The following is a 16,321-nucleotide window of genomic DNA, read 5'->3' as shown; positions in this document are numbered from 1 at the left end:
GTGATACTACCCGTCAGCCCGTCAGAAGGCATAGGCCCAGCAGGCCAAACGAATGGACACAGAAAGGTTAGCCAAGCAAATCGTCACAGACGTAGCCGGCCATTGAAGTAGGTACCGACCTAGCAGGCTATTCAATGGGGCACAGGCATAGCAGGCCGTTCTTATGGGCACGGGCATAGCAGGCCATACTTATGGGCACAGACATAGCAGGCCAATCTTATGGGCACAGACACAGCAGGCCAATCTTATGGGCACAGACACAGCAGGCCAATCTTATGGGCACAGACACAGCAGGCCAATCTTATGGGCACAGACACAGCAGGCCAATCTTATGGGCACAGACACAGCAGGCCAGTCTTATGGGCACAGACACAGCAGGCCAATCTTATGGGCACAGACATAGCAGGCCAATCTTATGGGCACAGACATAGCAGGCCAATCTTATGGGCACAGACATAGCAGGCCAATCTTATGGGCACAGACATAGCAGGCCAATCTTATGGGCACAGACATAGCGGGCCATTCTTATGGGCACAGACATAGCAGGCCATTCTTATGGGCACAGACATGGCAGGCCATTCTTATGGGCACAGACATAGCAGGCCGTTCTTATGGGCACAGACATAGCAGGCCGTTCTTATGGGCACAGACATAGCAGGCCGTTCTTATAGGCACAGACATAGCAGGCCGTTCTTATGGGCACAGACAAAGCAGGCCAATCAATGGGGCACAGACAAAGCGGGCCAATCCATGGGTTGTGTATTACCATAATATCATTATTAACACGTATTTATATAGCGCCTTCCAATTCCGTAGCGCTTACGGTGGGTATTGAATGAGTAACGGGGACCTCTGAGTTCGGGTAGAGGTCCCTAAAAATTGTAGATCCACAGGGCATCTTGTGACATAGGACTCTTAGACAATCAACCCTTTTAGACAGCGTAATGTCGTGTGAATAGCCTGGACCGGGACTGGCAGTCCCTAAATGCCCAGCAGGAAAATAGTGGTATTCCAGCTGTATCGGGTATAAGCGGAAATTGTTCCAGTTACCATCATGTCCATGAGTGTAAGATCCACTGAACAATACTCACCTTAAACTGTGAGTTGGTATGCACTTGCTCACAGATCCGTTTGAAATTTCTTAGCATCTTTATGGATTACCATCACCATACCACCTGAAGGGTACCCATGGACTCTTCCAGGAGTAGGATTAAACAATAGCCAACTCAATGACTCTCCCCAAGAACCCGATAAAATTGTATATTAGCAGCGTAGACTGATCTCCCATACCAGTTAGAGTCAGAGCCGGGTCTGGTAACATATATATGCCATGGACAGAGAAACCATACGAGAGTAGTCTCATCTGAGGCCTCAAAGGTGGGCCAGAAAAATAAATACTGAGAAGCACATGAATCCTAGAATTAGCTGGCGCTGAATACGCCCTGTACAGAGCCTGTATAACAGTTCCAATATACCTGTAACACACAGTAAGCTGTGATATATCCTGATAGCAGAACTCGCAGTAATGACTGTCTGGGTAAAATCTGACGCAGGGTCAAGGAAAATATATAACTGCCTGATATGGGCACCTGAAAATTGCCCCAATAGAATGAAGTAGTGATTAGTGTAAAAAATGGTGACATAAGTAACTGGGTGCTTTAAACACAAAGGAAGAGCAAGTACATAAAAAACGAAAACACACTATAAGAAAAAAGAAAGTCTAAGCTGTAAACCTAGACAGCCAAGTATGAGGATATATACATAGATGTGTACTAAAAGGCAAGGTTAAGAGTCTACTAAGTTTTATTTATTGCAGGTATAAACAACAAAACCGAATGCCCTTGAGGCAGGATAGAACACAAAGTCAGGCAGTAGCCCGACTTCCATTATGGTAACAAACCAGAAGGCAGATCTCCATAGAAGCATGCACAGCCGGGGGGGGGGGGGGGGTCGCGATCTAAGCGCCCCCTCCTCCACCGGTCGGACACACGCGGTGCGGAGGCGGCCGCGACATGGGGCCAAGTGAGGAAGAAGATCCGGCCGTCGGGTACTCGCGCTCGATCACGAGTGCCCCAGGGACCGGCCTGAAAGGCACGGGACTGTCGGAGGAGACTCCGCGGTCTCGGAGCCCAGGGGGTCAGAGGTGGTAAGCCCACATCTGAGGGAAGGCAAAGCCCGGGAGGTCGGAGGGGGTGAGACAGTCAGCCCCCAGCCGACCCCGGGGGGAAACTACAGCCCGCCAAGCGGGGCAGAGGCAACAGGGAATACGAAAATATAGTATCTGGGGGGTAGCAGAGGGGGAGAAACACGGGTACAGTAAGGGTGAAAAAGCCTACCAAGACCCCCGAATCCATGCACAAACATATAAGGAATATATATAGAATATATATATAATAGAAGCCATAGATAGCTGACAAAACGAATACAAAGATGGCTATCAGATAAGAATGCAGGCAGATGATAATAGGGCATCTGCCATGAAAGGACATGAACACCTTACAGAGAGGCATGCTATGTAGGAATAAAGCTACAGAAAAAATTATAAGCTCCCAGATAGATAAATTCAAAATACAGCAATAAACAAATAAATCCCAAGGCCACCCACTAATATTAGCAGGAGGCAGTGGTACTCTGACCTGTACTGATGCGGAGCAGCAAAGAAAGAGGGAATGATGCATGAGGAGGGGAGTTTTATAGTACCTAACTTTTTTCTGATTGGTTGTTTTTCTGTGCTGCTGTGGAGTTCTAGTAAAGAGAGACTTAAGCAAATACGAAGCCTCCTGTCATGTTATAAAATGATGCACTGTAAGCTAAAGTAATATAGCACGAGAAACTGTGCACTGTAAGTTAAAAATCAAAAATGTTTTGAAGTAGAGAAAAGGCACAATGATAAATTAAGAAAACAATTCAACTATCCAATTTTTTAGAGGGAGGAGAGAGGGGAGAGGGGAGAGAGAAAGGAGAAATCCCCCTTTTTTTTCTCTCCTTCTTTCTTCCCCCTCTCTTCTCTCAACTTGTTATACCGTCTCCTCTCGTCTCCAGCAAGGGCTCCCTCCCTGTGGGTATCCATATGATACTTTGATGTTGGAATCTTGTTGTATTCCAATACGTAGGTGCTGCACAATAGGCAGTATCTATATATGTATGATGCTTTTTAGCATCTTGAATTATTTGTTGTCTGTTTTTAAATGTTTTTTTTTTTTTTTTAATTCTTTATTTTTCTTGTGCATGGAGAGACAGGTTACATTTTCTTGCGATATGACGGCACATTTTTATATTAAAGATATGAGTTTAACCCCTTAAGGACACATCACATGTGTGACATGTCATGATTCCCTTTTATTCCAGAAGTTTGGTCCTTAAGGGGTTAAGCTATTGATTCTGGTAATACAAGCATACATGAGGTTAATAATAAGCATTTGCGCCAGTATACTTCAATGTCGCTTTGGATCCTTAGAAAAAATAAAATAAAAGAGAGCTGTTTAATGTAAATTTATGTATATGGGAAATTATGTTAGCACTATATATATCTTTAATTAGTGGAAAGGCCATTCCTCCTTGATTAGTTTTCTTTGTTAAAACTTGAGATTTTATTCTTGGTGTTTTTCCTTTCCAAATAAAATTAGAAAATGAATGTTGGAGCATGTCCAACCATGGTTTTGGAACTTTCAGTGGGATCATATTAAACAAATAAGTCCATTTAGGAATAACATATGCTTTTATTGTGTTGACTCTTCCCCACCATGAAATTTCTGAAAAGAAAAGCTGGAAATATGAAGTTGTTAACTGTCCAGAGCATGCACATATCACAGTATATTTATAGGACCATAAGATTAGACTTTTTGAAGCCACAGTGCAGCACCAGAGGCCCGAAAAATTAGGCATGTACACATGCCTGAAAAATTAGGTATTGTTGCAGCCCAGCGGCCATAAAAATTGATGTTTGTTTCCCAGGCAGAAAGTGCCCTAAAACATTGCGGCTTGAACCCTAGTTGGTGGCGGATAAGTCACGCAAGTCAACCGGCATTCAGAGCTAAAATACAGCAGCGTGTGGACCATTTTTAGCCCAAGGAATGTATCGCCCACTGTCAGTCCCTTCAGGATCCATCCCTCATTTATCTTAATAAAGGTGAGGTAATCTAGACTTTTTTGACCTACGCGACTTCTCTTCTCAGTGACAATACATCCTGCTGCACTGAAGGTCCTTTCTGACAGGATACTTGAAGCGGGGCAGGCCAGAAGTTCTATCGCAAATTGGGATAGCTCAGGCCACAGGTCAAGCCTGCACACCCAGTAGTGAAGGGGTTCATCGCTCCTCAGAGTGTCGATATCTGCAGTTAAGGCGAGGTAGTCTGCTACCTGTCGGTCGAGTCGTTCTCTGAGGGTGGATCCCGAAGGGCTGTGGCGATGCGAAGGACTTAAAAAGCTCTGCATGTCCTCCATCAACAACACGTCTTTAAAGCGTCCTGTCCTTGCTGGCGTGGTCGTGGGAGGAGGAGGATTACTTTCACCTCTTCCCCTGTTAGATTCCCGTTGTGCTATGACATCACCCTTATACGCTGTGTAAAGCATACTTTTTAATTTATTTTGCAAATGCTGCATCCTTTCCGACTTGTTGTAATTCGGTAATATTTCCGCCACTTTCTGCTTATACTGGGGGTCTAGTAGTGTGGACCCAGTACATGTCGTTCTCCTGCAGCCTTTTTATACGAGGGTCCCTCAACAGGCACGACAGCATGAAAGACCCCATTTGCACAAGGTTCTTCCTCCAGCCACGTACAACACCACGGGTACCAGATAGGTGACAACGAGCACCCTGGGATGCCTGTTGTGGTTGGTCTTCCTCCTCCTCCTCAAAGCCACATTCCTCCTCTGACTCCTCTTCCTCACAATCCTCTTCCAGTGTTGCTGCAGGTCCAGCAAGCGATGCTGATAAGGCTGTTTCTGGTGGTGATGGTGACCACAACTCTTCCTCTTCACGCTCATCTACGGCCTGATCCAGCACTCTTCGCAGGGCACGCTCCAGGAAGAAAACAAATGGTATGATGTCACTGATGGGGCCTTCGGTGCGACTGACTAGGTTTGTCACCTCCTCAAAAGGATGCATGAGCCTACAGGCATTGCGCATGAGCATCCAGTAACGTGGCAAAAAAATTCCCAGCTCCCCAGAGGCTGTCCTAGCACCTCGGTCATACAAATATTCATTAACGGCTTTTTTTTGTTGGAGGAGGCGGTCGAACATTAGGAGTGTTGAATTCCAACGTGTCGGGCTGTCGCAAATCAAGCGCCTCACTGGCATGTTGTTTCGCCACTGGATATTGGCAAAGTGCGCCATGGCCGTGTAGGAATGCCTGAAATGGCCACACACCTTCCTGGCCTGCTTCAGGACGTCCTGTAAGCCTGTGTACCTATGCACAAAGCGTTGTATGATCAGATTACACATATGTGCCATGCACGGCACATGTGTCAACTTGCCCAACTTCAATGCCGCCAAAAAAAATTTCCGTAGTCACAAACCACTTTGACGATATCCAGTTGCTGCGGAGTCAGCCACTTTTCCACCTGTGCGTTCAGGGCGGACAGGAGTGCTTGTCCGGTGTGACTCTCTGCTTTCAAGCAAGTCAAACCCAAGACGGCGTGACACTGCTGTATCCGGGATGTGGAATAGTACCTGGGGAGCTGGGGGGGTGCCGTTGATGTGGAGCAAGACGCAGCAGCAGAAGAGGACTCAGCCGAGGAGGTTATGGAAGAGGATGGAGTAGGAGGAGTAAAGGAGTTGGCAGCAGGCCTGCCTGCAAGTCGTGGCGGTGCCACCAACTCCTCTGCAGAGCCACGCATTCCATGCTTGGCAGCCGTCAGCAGGTTTACCCAATGCGCAGTGTAGGTGATATACCTGCCCTGACCATGCTTTGCAGACCAGGTATCAGTGGTCAGATGGACCCTTGCCCCAACACTGTGTGCCAGACATGCCATTACTTCCTTTTGCACAATCGAGTACAGGTTGCGGATTGCCTTTTGTGAAAATAAATTTCGTCCGGGTACCTTCCACTGTGGTGTCCCAATAGCTACAAATTTTGTGAACGCCTCAGACTCCACCAGCTTGTATGGTAAAAGCTGGCAAGCTAATAGTTCGGACAAGCCAGCTGTCAGACGCTGGGCAAGGGGGTGACTTTCTGACATTGGCTTCTTACGCGCAAACATGTCCTTGACAGACACCTGACTGTGGGCAGATGAGCGGGAACTGCTCAAGGCGGGAGACGGAGTGGTGGAGTACAGCAGTGGTTGACGTGGCTGAAGATGCTGGACCAGGAGGAGGATGGCGGCTTTGAGTTTCCGTGCTGCTTGTACTCATGTATTGATCCCATAGGCGTTTGTGATGTGCGATGTTGTGCCTACGCAAAGCAGTTGTACCTAGGTGGGTGTTGGACTTCCCACGACTCAGTTTCTTTTGGCACAGGTTGCAAATGGCATCGCTGTTGTCAGAGGCAGACACACAAAAAAAATGCCACACTGCTGAGCTCTGCAATGACGGCATTCTGGTGGTGGACACAGCATGCATTGATTGGCGTGCTGTCGGGCTGACCCCGGGTGCCGATGCATGCTGTCTGACTGTGCCACTAGCTCCTTGCGACGACCTCCCCCTGCTTCCAACTCGTCTCCTCCTCCTCCTCTCTGTCTCCCCATCTGAACTTTCGTCCTGTTCTTCTTCTTGCCGAGCGGGCACCCACGTGACATCCATGGACGCATCGTCATCATCAACCGCTTCACTTGTAACTGACAACTCAGCAAAGGAAGCAGCAGCGGGTACAACATCATCATCATCACACCGTACGTCCATGTGTGTAATGCTGCCTGCCTGAGACATATCCCTGTTATCTACATCCTCTGGCAATAATGGTTGCGCATCACTCATTTCTTCAAACGGATGTGTGAATAACTCCTCTGACATACCAAGAAGCGGCTGTGGTGCTAGTTTTGGTGGTGGCGGCAGGCGGGTGAGTGGCATCTTGAGAGGTGCCCGAAGCTAAGCTGGAGGAGGATGGTGCGTCAAGGTTCCGAGCGGAAGCTGTAGAAGATTGGGTGTCCTGTGTTAGCCAGTCAACTATGTGCTCAGAACTTTTCAAGTTCAGGGTACGTGGCCTCTGAAAACTGGGCATTATTCTAGGGCCAAAGGGAATCACAGCACCACGACCACGATGGCCCCTGCGGGGTGGCCTGCCTCTGCCTGTCATTTTTTTTTGGATTAGTGGTACTATGCGTGCAAGCTACTGTGAGACCAGATATGAGTGGCACTGGGCAAGTGGGCACAGTATCCACTGTGAGCCTGACACAGAAGCTGGCAGACAACTAACTGCTATTCAATCTATAACAGTGAAAAATGTTTTTTGTTTTTAAAGGCACGCTATTGTCACACCAGATATGAGTGGCAAAATGGACTGGCAGAGGTTGGCAGAGTACACGCTGAAGGCCTGACACCCGCTTTAAGGACACTGACTGCTATTAGCTTACAGTGAAAAAAGTTTTTTGTTTTTAAAGGCACGCTATAGTCACACCAGATATGAGTGGCAAAGTGCACTTGCAGAGGTTGGCAGAGTACACGCTGTTGGCCTGACACACCCGCTTGAAGACAAGTAACTGCTATTCAATCTATAACAGTGAAAAAAGTTTTTTGTTTTTAAAGGCACGCTATAGTCACACCAGATATGAGTGGCAAAGTGCACTTGCTGAGGTTGGCAGAGTACACGCTGAAGGCCTGACACCCGCTTGAAGACAACTAACTGCTATTCAATCTATAACAGTGAAAAAAGTTTTTTCTTTTTAAATGTCAAGCTTAAGCTATTGTGACACCAGATATGAGTGGTGGCACTGGACAAGTGGGCACAGTATCCACTGTGAGCCTGACACAGAAGCTGGCAGACAACTAACTGCTATTCAATCTATAACAGTGAAAAAAGTTTTTTGTTTTTAAAGGCACGCTATTGTCACACCAGATATGAGTGGCACTGTGCCCTGTCAGAGGTTGGCAGAGTACACGCTGAAGGTATGACACCCGCATTAAGGACACTGACTGCTATTAGCTTACAGTGAAAAACGTTTTTTCTTTTTAAAGGCACGCTATAGTCACACCAGATATGAGTGGCAAAGTGCACTTGCAGAGGTTGGCAGAGTACACGCTGAAGGCCTGACACCCGCTTGTAGACAACTAATTGCTATTCAATCTATAACAGTGAAATATAGTTTTTTCTTTTTAAATGTCAAGCTTAAGCTATTGTGACACCAGATATGAGTGGGGGCACTGGGCAAGTGGGCACAGTATCCACTGTGAGCCTGACACAGAAGCTGGCAGACAACTAACTGCTATTCAATCTATAACAGTGAAAAAAGTTTTTTGTTTTTAAAGGCACGCTATTGTCACACCAGATATGAGTGGCAAAGTGGACTGGCAGAGGTTGGCAGAGTACACGCTGAAGGCCTGACACCCAGACGCTTGCAGACAACTAACTGCTATTAGCTTACAGTGAAAAACGTTTTTTGTTTTTAAAGGCACGCTATAGTCACACCAGATATGAGTGGCAAAGTGCACTTGCTGAGGTTGGCAGAGTACACGCTGAAGGCCTGACACCCGCTTGAAGACAACTAACTGCTATTCAATCTATAACAGTGAAAAAAGTTTTTTCTTTTTAAATGTCAAGCTTAAGCTATTGTGACACCAGATATGAGTGGTGGCACTGGGCAAGTGGGCACAGTATCCACTGTGAGCCTGACACAGAAGCTGGCAGACAACTAACTGCTATTCAATCTATTACAGTGAAAAAAAAATATTTTTAAATGTCAAGCTTAAGCTATTGTGACACCAGATATGAGTGGTGGCACTGGGCAAGTGGGCACAGTATCCACTGTGAGCCTGACACAGAAGCTGGCAGGCAGGCAACTGCAATTACATTACACAGGAAAAAAAGCAGACTGATGTTCTAGCCCTAAAAAGGGCTTTTTGGGGTGCTGTTCTTACAGCAGAGATCAGATGAGTCCTTCAGGACTGTAGTGGACACTGAATACCCTAGCCTAGATATCAATTTCCCTATCTAATGAGCAGCAGCTACACTTTCCCTCCTCTATCTAAGAATGCAGCTTCAGAATGAATCTAAAATGGATGCTGTACAGGAGGTGGGAGGGTCTGGAAGGGAGGGTCTGCTGCTAATTTGCTGGAATGTGTCTGCTGACCGTGAGGCACAGGGTCAAAGTTTGCTCAATGATGACGAATAGGGGGCGGATCGAAACGCGCATGTGTTCGCCCGCCGTGGCGAACGCGAACACGCTATGTTCGCCAGGAACTATTCGCCGGCGAACAGTTCGGTACATCACTACTGAGTACGACAGGCCGGTGGGTGATGATTAAGATGGCCCTGGTTTACTATGGGATGCCTTGGAGGAGGACACTGACTTCAGCAGCACGGAGGGGTCTAGATTTTGGATAGAGGATGGGCATGCATGTTTGGGCTGACAATGAAGAGGTGAAACCAGATATGGTAACAATGGAGTGGGAACTGGAGCAGGACTACCAATGCCTGCTCCGCTCAATTCAGCCCCAGTCTACCCTGCAGGCAGAGCCGGAGAGCTGGGTGGCAGATACAGACCTACAACCCTTCAGCTGGGAGGACATAATAGACTGGTGCTGGGACTACCCACAGATGGCAGGTGGGGATGGGACCGAGGTCTCTCTACGGCCCTACAGGGATGCTGGGCAGACGGCCCAGATCCCCAGCTACAGCAAGAGTTACAGGAAGTAGCGACAGTCGGTTCTACTCCCCAGCGGAAGCTTCCCTTGCAGGGACAGGAGAGCATCGCCCTCCCTCCCCAGGGGCAGGGTGCGTTTCAGGGAGAGGAAACAACTGGTCTCCCGCCCCAGCGACAGTGTATACTACAGGGAGTAGAGACAACCGGCCTCTCTCCCCAGCGTTAGTCAGAGTTACAGGGAGAGGAGAGCATCGTCCTCCCTCTCCAGCGGCAGGGTGAGTGTCAGGAAGAGGAGACAACCGGTCTCACACCCCAGCGGTAGGGTACCTTGCAGAGAGAGGAGACAACCGGTCTCTCTCTCCAACAGCAGCCTAAGATACCGGGAGAGGAGACAACTGGTCCATCTCCCCAACCACAGGGGGACAGCATCCCTGACCCCAATGGTGCAGATGGGACCATGGTCTTTGCACCAGACCTAAAGGAATGCTGGACGGCGGCCAGTCCAGATCCCCAACTACGACCACAGGGATGCCAGGAGGAAGAAGTAGGCGATCCCTCTGTCACGGCAAGGGTTCATATTTTATTATTACACTATGAAATATTATCCTTTAATGTAATTTGTGTAGCAAATGGCACGAATTACAGAGATGGTAGTGCTGAGGTCAAAAGGGGGTTACATCCTTTGAAGCTGGGACCCCCACAGAGGTCGGATGACAGAAGGGGAAGTGTGGATGGCATAGCAAGGTTGAAAGGATTTTACTAATATGGATGTGAAGTAATCAAGGCTCTGCAAGGTGTGAGGTTCTACACTTGGGAAACGTCCGAATGTCTCTTCATCCATTTGGCCTGTACCATTAAGTGCTGAGTAAATGTCCTTGATATGTAAATTCCATTAGCTTTGTTCCAGTATCATATCCAAAGGAAGGACAAAAACATTCATATTTACCCCACAGAATAATAATAAAGCCTCATTTTTATTATATTTGGAATGGGACAAGCCCAATCTTTTAATTAAGCCTAAACATGAGTTGCACAACTTAAACCGTGTGGCAGGAATTGTGATGTCTGTCCTATTGGATCGCAGGTGGGGCGTGCAACATGTCTATGGAATGGGAAAACAATAACAAATTCATAGAGGGAATTATTATTTCTGTGGCAAGTACAGTAGAGGAGATAAAACCAAAAGTTTATATTTGGCTTGTTGTTTCTGGAACAAAGGAGGTGGTCACTTAGAATCACTTGGCTCCACCCCTGGGTGAGGTGTGATAAGCCACATATATCTCCTGTGATTCTGAAGGGTTGTGTGTACTTGCTTGGGGCCAAGATCTAATTTTGAGTGAGTCACCATCATCCTTCCTTGCCAGAGACCCCCTGGACAGAAGTTGTACTTTGAAAACCTAAGTGAGTATTATTTTATCCTTTTTGTTTTTAAATGCTGTTGGTGTAAATAATTTGTTTATTATATATTGTTATATGCACTGTGACTATTTTTGCTCATAATAAACATTCATTTATTAAGTTCTACCTTTGTCTGGCTAAGAATCATGTTACCTGAAGAGACTAGTTAGTATTTTTGTAATTACATAGATATTGTGCTAAGTAATATTTGGTGGGTTTTATTGTTGATTTACCTGGGGGACCAAGGCACTCCATTTATAAATTGTCTTGGTGGTGGCAGCGTTAAGATAGTAATAGTTATATTATTATGTTTAAGTGTGGGTGGTGTTAAAAGGGGGATTTTGTCATTATTTCCGGTCTAGTGCAGACAAATAGTGTACTTTAACCCTTTCACCACCACAACTACGTCACGCACACTCTTGGAGTAGGGTGCGTTCGTGACACCCTCCTCTCCACAGCAGATCCCCAACCAGGTCCTGCGGGTAGTATTCGCTGACCTAATCCCAGCAGAAGAGGCCTCTGTCCCACCATTTTCCTTTGTCCCGGGCCTGAATACCCGCATGCCACCTCAGCAGAAGCGCTGGCAACAGGGCAGAGTGCAGTTGGCCTCTGCCCTCCCCTTGTCCTTGATCCTGGAACTGGCATCCCTCACAATTACACAGTGTGACGAGACAAATCTCGCCACTGTGCATTGAAGGAGCCTGGTTGCCTGCCTGCTGCCTTTTGACTATGCACCAGCATTTAAATACTTTATTTTCCTATGCAGAAAGGTCTATTCATGTATTTCTGCCAGGGTGTTAGGTAGATTCTATCTACCGAACAAACAGCCATCTATTGGCCTCCCAGGAGCCGCGGTTAGCTGGCAGGCGCTGTTAATTAGCCGCCCAGAAGCCGGCGAGCAATGCCAATTGACCACCCAGTAGCTGCGGATAACCGCTGTAGCGGACTGGACCCTGCACCAGAGTCTGCCCAAGTTTCTTGGAGGGGACTGCTTGCTCGCCTCCTGCCCTGTGATTATGGTCCCTGGGAGATATGGCCCTTCAAGTACAATATTTGGGCATAATGGATTATGTATGACCTTACTGGCCCTTTAAGAACCATCTGGGGACATACTGTGGAGTTACTGGGTGACCACCATTTCATGTATCAGAGGCACATGGTGAGAACAATGGATGAAGCACATGGTGAGAACAATGGATGGCGGCCATTTTAACTCACAGACAATGTTGTGACTTTTCTACATGGTGCCATCTGGCCGGTATTTGGCACACAAAGACATTGTGCAGTAGTTTTAAACTATACAACAGGGGACACATTATACAGTAATTATTTTTTATATAATCTGTATATGTTCTGCGGAATCTGCATTAAACTGTATCTTCCAAGCTACTGAATGGATCTGGGTGAATTTTGGATATGTGGTTCACCCAGATCCCCTGGTTCTGAGGATATACTTTATATGGGGTTATTGCATGTTTTGGGGTCCCTGTGATATTTTTTAGAAAACTGTATTCCTCTGCCTGTGATAATGAGATTACCCATTGTGTTCAGTAATCCTATTACAGGCAGAGGGGAGGATTTTGTGTGGGAGTGTCTGTGTGTATTGTACCGATTGATTGGTTGTTTTGTCCAACCCTGTGGGCTGTACTATGTTTGTGGATTGGGAATAAAAGAGACTGTATGTGCTAGTACAGTCAGTTCCTGTTTAACCCTCAAAATGAAGTGTCGTCTCATTATTGGGGGAGGATTTATTGTATGCTGTTCCAGTTTGACTGCTAGGAGTGCAAACCTATTCGTATGGTTCCTATTCAACTGTCTACAGCATTCAGAGGCTTGAGAGGATTCATATGCTTCTCTGATACGGTGATTGTGGTGTCTGCCAGAGTGCTTGGAGTCCTCAGGAAGCGCTAGGAGCATCCTTCAACGGAGGTACCCAGTCAGGGTGCCAGGCGATCCGTTACAACCGCAGCTTAATTGAATATACCGGGTGGCCGCGACTACGCATACTGAACACTGGATGGCAGCAGTCTGCAGTTCACACGCGGCCGGTTCATTCACAATTTACTGAATGAACTCATTTAACCCAGATAGCTATGCCATGGAGCCTATTCGTATAATAAGAGACTTTGGCTCCATGGCAATTGAACTGTATGTGTGTGGTCTGAGCACCATTCAGTAATAAGGTGCGCTCAGATCTAAGCTATCTGGGGATATGTTGCATGTCTGTATTTTATGTAATAAATGTAACCTTGTGTATTTTATTGTATTTTACTGTCTTTTTACTGCCATGTGCTTAATGGAGTGTAACGGAACGCCTGGCACCCCGACTGGGTACCTCCGTTAAAGGATGCTCCTAGCGTTTCCTGAGGACTCCAAGCACTCTGGCAGACACCACAATCACCGTATCAGAGAAGCATATAAATCCTCTCAAGCATATGAATGCTGTATACAGCCGAATAGGACAAACCATGCAAATAGGTTCCCACTCCTAGCAGTCAAACTGGAACAGCATACAATAAATCCTCCCCCAATAATGAGACGACACTTCACTTTGAGTGTTAAGCAGGAACTCAGGACTGGCACATCCAGCCTGGCTTTACACCCAGGGGGAGGCATAAAATAACCAATAGCAATTCGGTTGCAACCCACAGATTCCCTCCCCTTAGCCTGAGAGGTAATCCACTTATTATACAGTTTAAAACATAACTTTTACACAATATCTATAACTTCTACAATATTCGTGTCACAAACATAAAACATACATTTTCTTAATCAACAGACTTCAATTAGTAACACTCTCAAAAATCGTTCAAATCCCTCCAGTGGATCAAAAGTTAGCTTTATGACCGACCGCAAGCACAATTTCCTGCCCAAAACAGTTCCATAGATTTGGGCTGTGCGGTCGGTCAATTTCATTTCGAACGGGACTTAGTCTCTGGAGCTGAAAAACGAAGTGTAGGAGAAGGTAAGGGTCAGCGGTGTTCGGTAAAAGGTGTAGCCGATTTCAGTTCCACAGAATCTTTAGCATACACCGCTGACCGCGTTCGACTGAACAAAGATGGCCGCCGCCACGTGTTCGTTTGCATGAACTGCGGCCACCCAGCGGTTGGCAATTAACCTGCAGTAACCTCACAGCCTGGGAGGTAAATTGCCTGAACACTTTAACTTCTGGGTGGTCCGCCTGTGTGGTACTTGGTTCAGTAAGCCCTATTTACTGAACCAAGAGGGAGAAAGCCAGGAACAAGTTATTTTACAGGTCTGGGGACATAGTCTTAAAGGGGCATTGTTCACCAAAGTTACAAGATGTCCCCAGATGGTTCTTAAAGGGCCATACACACCGAATAAAAGTCCATACGTTTTCAGGGGCCATAGTCTTAAAGGGTATTGTTACCCAAAGTCTCAATATGTCCCCAGACAGTTCTTAAAGGGCCAGCAGCAGTACAATAAAATACCATTCACTGTGCTTAAAGGGCCAGCAGTCGCACAATAAAATACAATATGCCCCAAATAACCCAGGGGCCATAGTCAGCAGGTAGGAGGCGGGCAAACAGGCTTCTCCAGGACCCAGTGGCGAGGTTGGTTTCGCCACATGGAGTTTTGCCTCTGTCCTTGGACATAATTGGATTACTTCCCAATTACCTCCAGGATAGAGAGGAGGAATTGTGATGTCATTGTGGGAGTGTTTGACTGTGTGATTGGCTACTGCATCCTTTTGGTCACAGTCTTCCATCTGGTCCCCTAGGGGAGTGTCCACCAGGTGGGAGACCTGCATTAATACTGGGCAGGTAGTCCTGAATAAAGGAGTTCACTGCTTGACCCTCAACACGGAGCTTTGTCTCGTTCTTGGGGGGATTTACTGTATGCTGTTAGAGACTAATTGCCAGGAGTGTAAGCTGCTTGGGTGCTTTTCCTGTTCCGCTGCTAGCAGCTATTCGTGAGGTTCCAGTTCGGAAGTTTGGAGTGCTTCTTTGTATCCTGTTCGTGAGTTTGGGGTTCTGCGGTAGCTGTGCCTGTGTCTCTGGAAGGGGAAGATCTTCTAAACGGCGGTTTAACCCCATTTATGCCTGGGGGTGCCGTTACACCCAGCTGTAACGCTGGCTGTGGGGCTGAGCACCGCAACTACCAGCTGGAGAGCAACTGAGAATCCAGAAGTACTAGCATTTACTTGTGGGTGGGCTACTTGACTAACTCAGGTACCGACCGACAGGAGGTCAGGTACCTGGTTAGTCTCCCCTTAGGTAGGGAGATATGTGGCAAAAATGACCTCGCCACTGGTTTTTGGAGGGGCCTGTTTGCCAGCCTCCTGCCCAAAGACTGTGGGCCCTGAAAAAAGACATGTTAAAAAGTGACTTCCATGGGAAAATGTGCCTCTTCTCCTCCCCCTTTTTCCTGGCCTATTGTTTCCCCAGCAGGGCGATGTCCCAGGGACATTATTTCCCAAAGACAACCTCTGGATATGACGCTTAGCACGTGCACTCAACTTCTTTGGTCGACCATGGTGAGGCCTGTTCTGAGTGGAACCTGTCCTGTGAAACCGCTGAATGGTCTTGCCCACCATGCTGCAGCTCAGTTTCAGGGTCTTGGCAATCTTCTTATAGCCTAGGGCTAGGCCATCTTTATATAGAACAATTCTTTTTTTCAGATCCTCAGAGAGTACTTTGCCATGAGGTGCCATGTTCAACTTCCAGTGACAGTATGAGAGAGTGATAACACCAAATTTAACACACCTGCTCCCCATTCACACCTAAGACTAACGGGTATTGGTCTTGTTAGTCACATGACACCGGGGAGGAAAAATTGGTAATTGAACGCAATTTGGACATTTCCACTTAGGGGTGTACTCACTTTTGTTGCCAACGGTTTAGACATTAATGGCTGTGTTTTGAGTTATTTTTAGGGGACAGCAAATTTACATGGTTATACAGCCTGTATACATACTACACATACATAGCACAGTGTCCTTTCTTCAGTGTTGTCACATAAAGAGATATCATAAAATATTGGGTATTGCCACATCCACCACGACGCCAGGGTTGTTGGCCAGCACTTGCTTGTCTGTATGGATCTTTAAGTCCCACAGGATCTCAGCCCCGTCATTCTCAACTACCCTTTGTGGCATCTCCAATCCATATTCTGTACAAATGTTTCAGTACACAATCCCAGCAACTTGGTTGTGTCTCTCTGTGTA

The sequence above is a fragment of the Pelobates fuscus genome, chromosome 1 (assembly GCF_036172605.1).
Source record: "Pelobates fuscus isolate aPelFus1 chromosome 1, aPelFus1.pri, whole genome shotgun sequence".
NCBI lineage: Eukaryota > Metazoa > Chordata > Amphibia > Anura > Pelobatidae > Pelobates > Pelobates fuscus.
Note: the sequence above shows the minus strand (reverse complement) of the source record.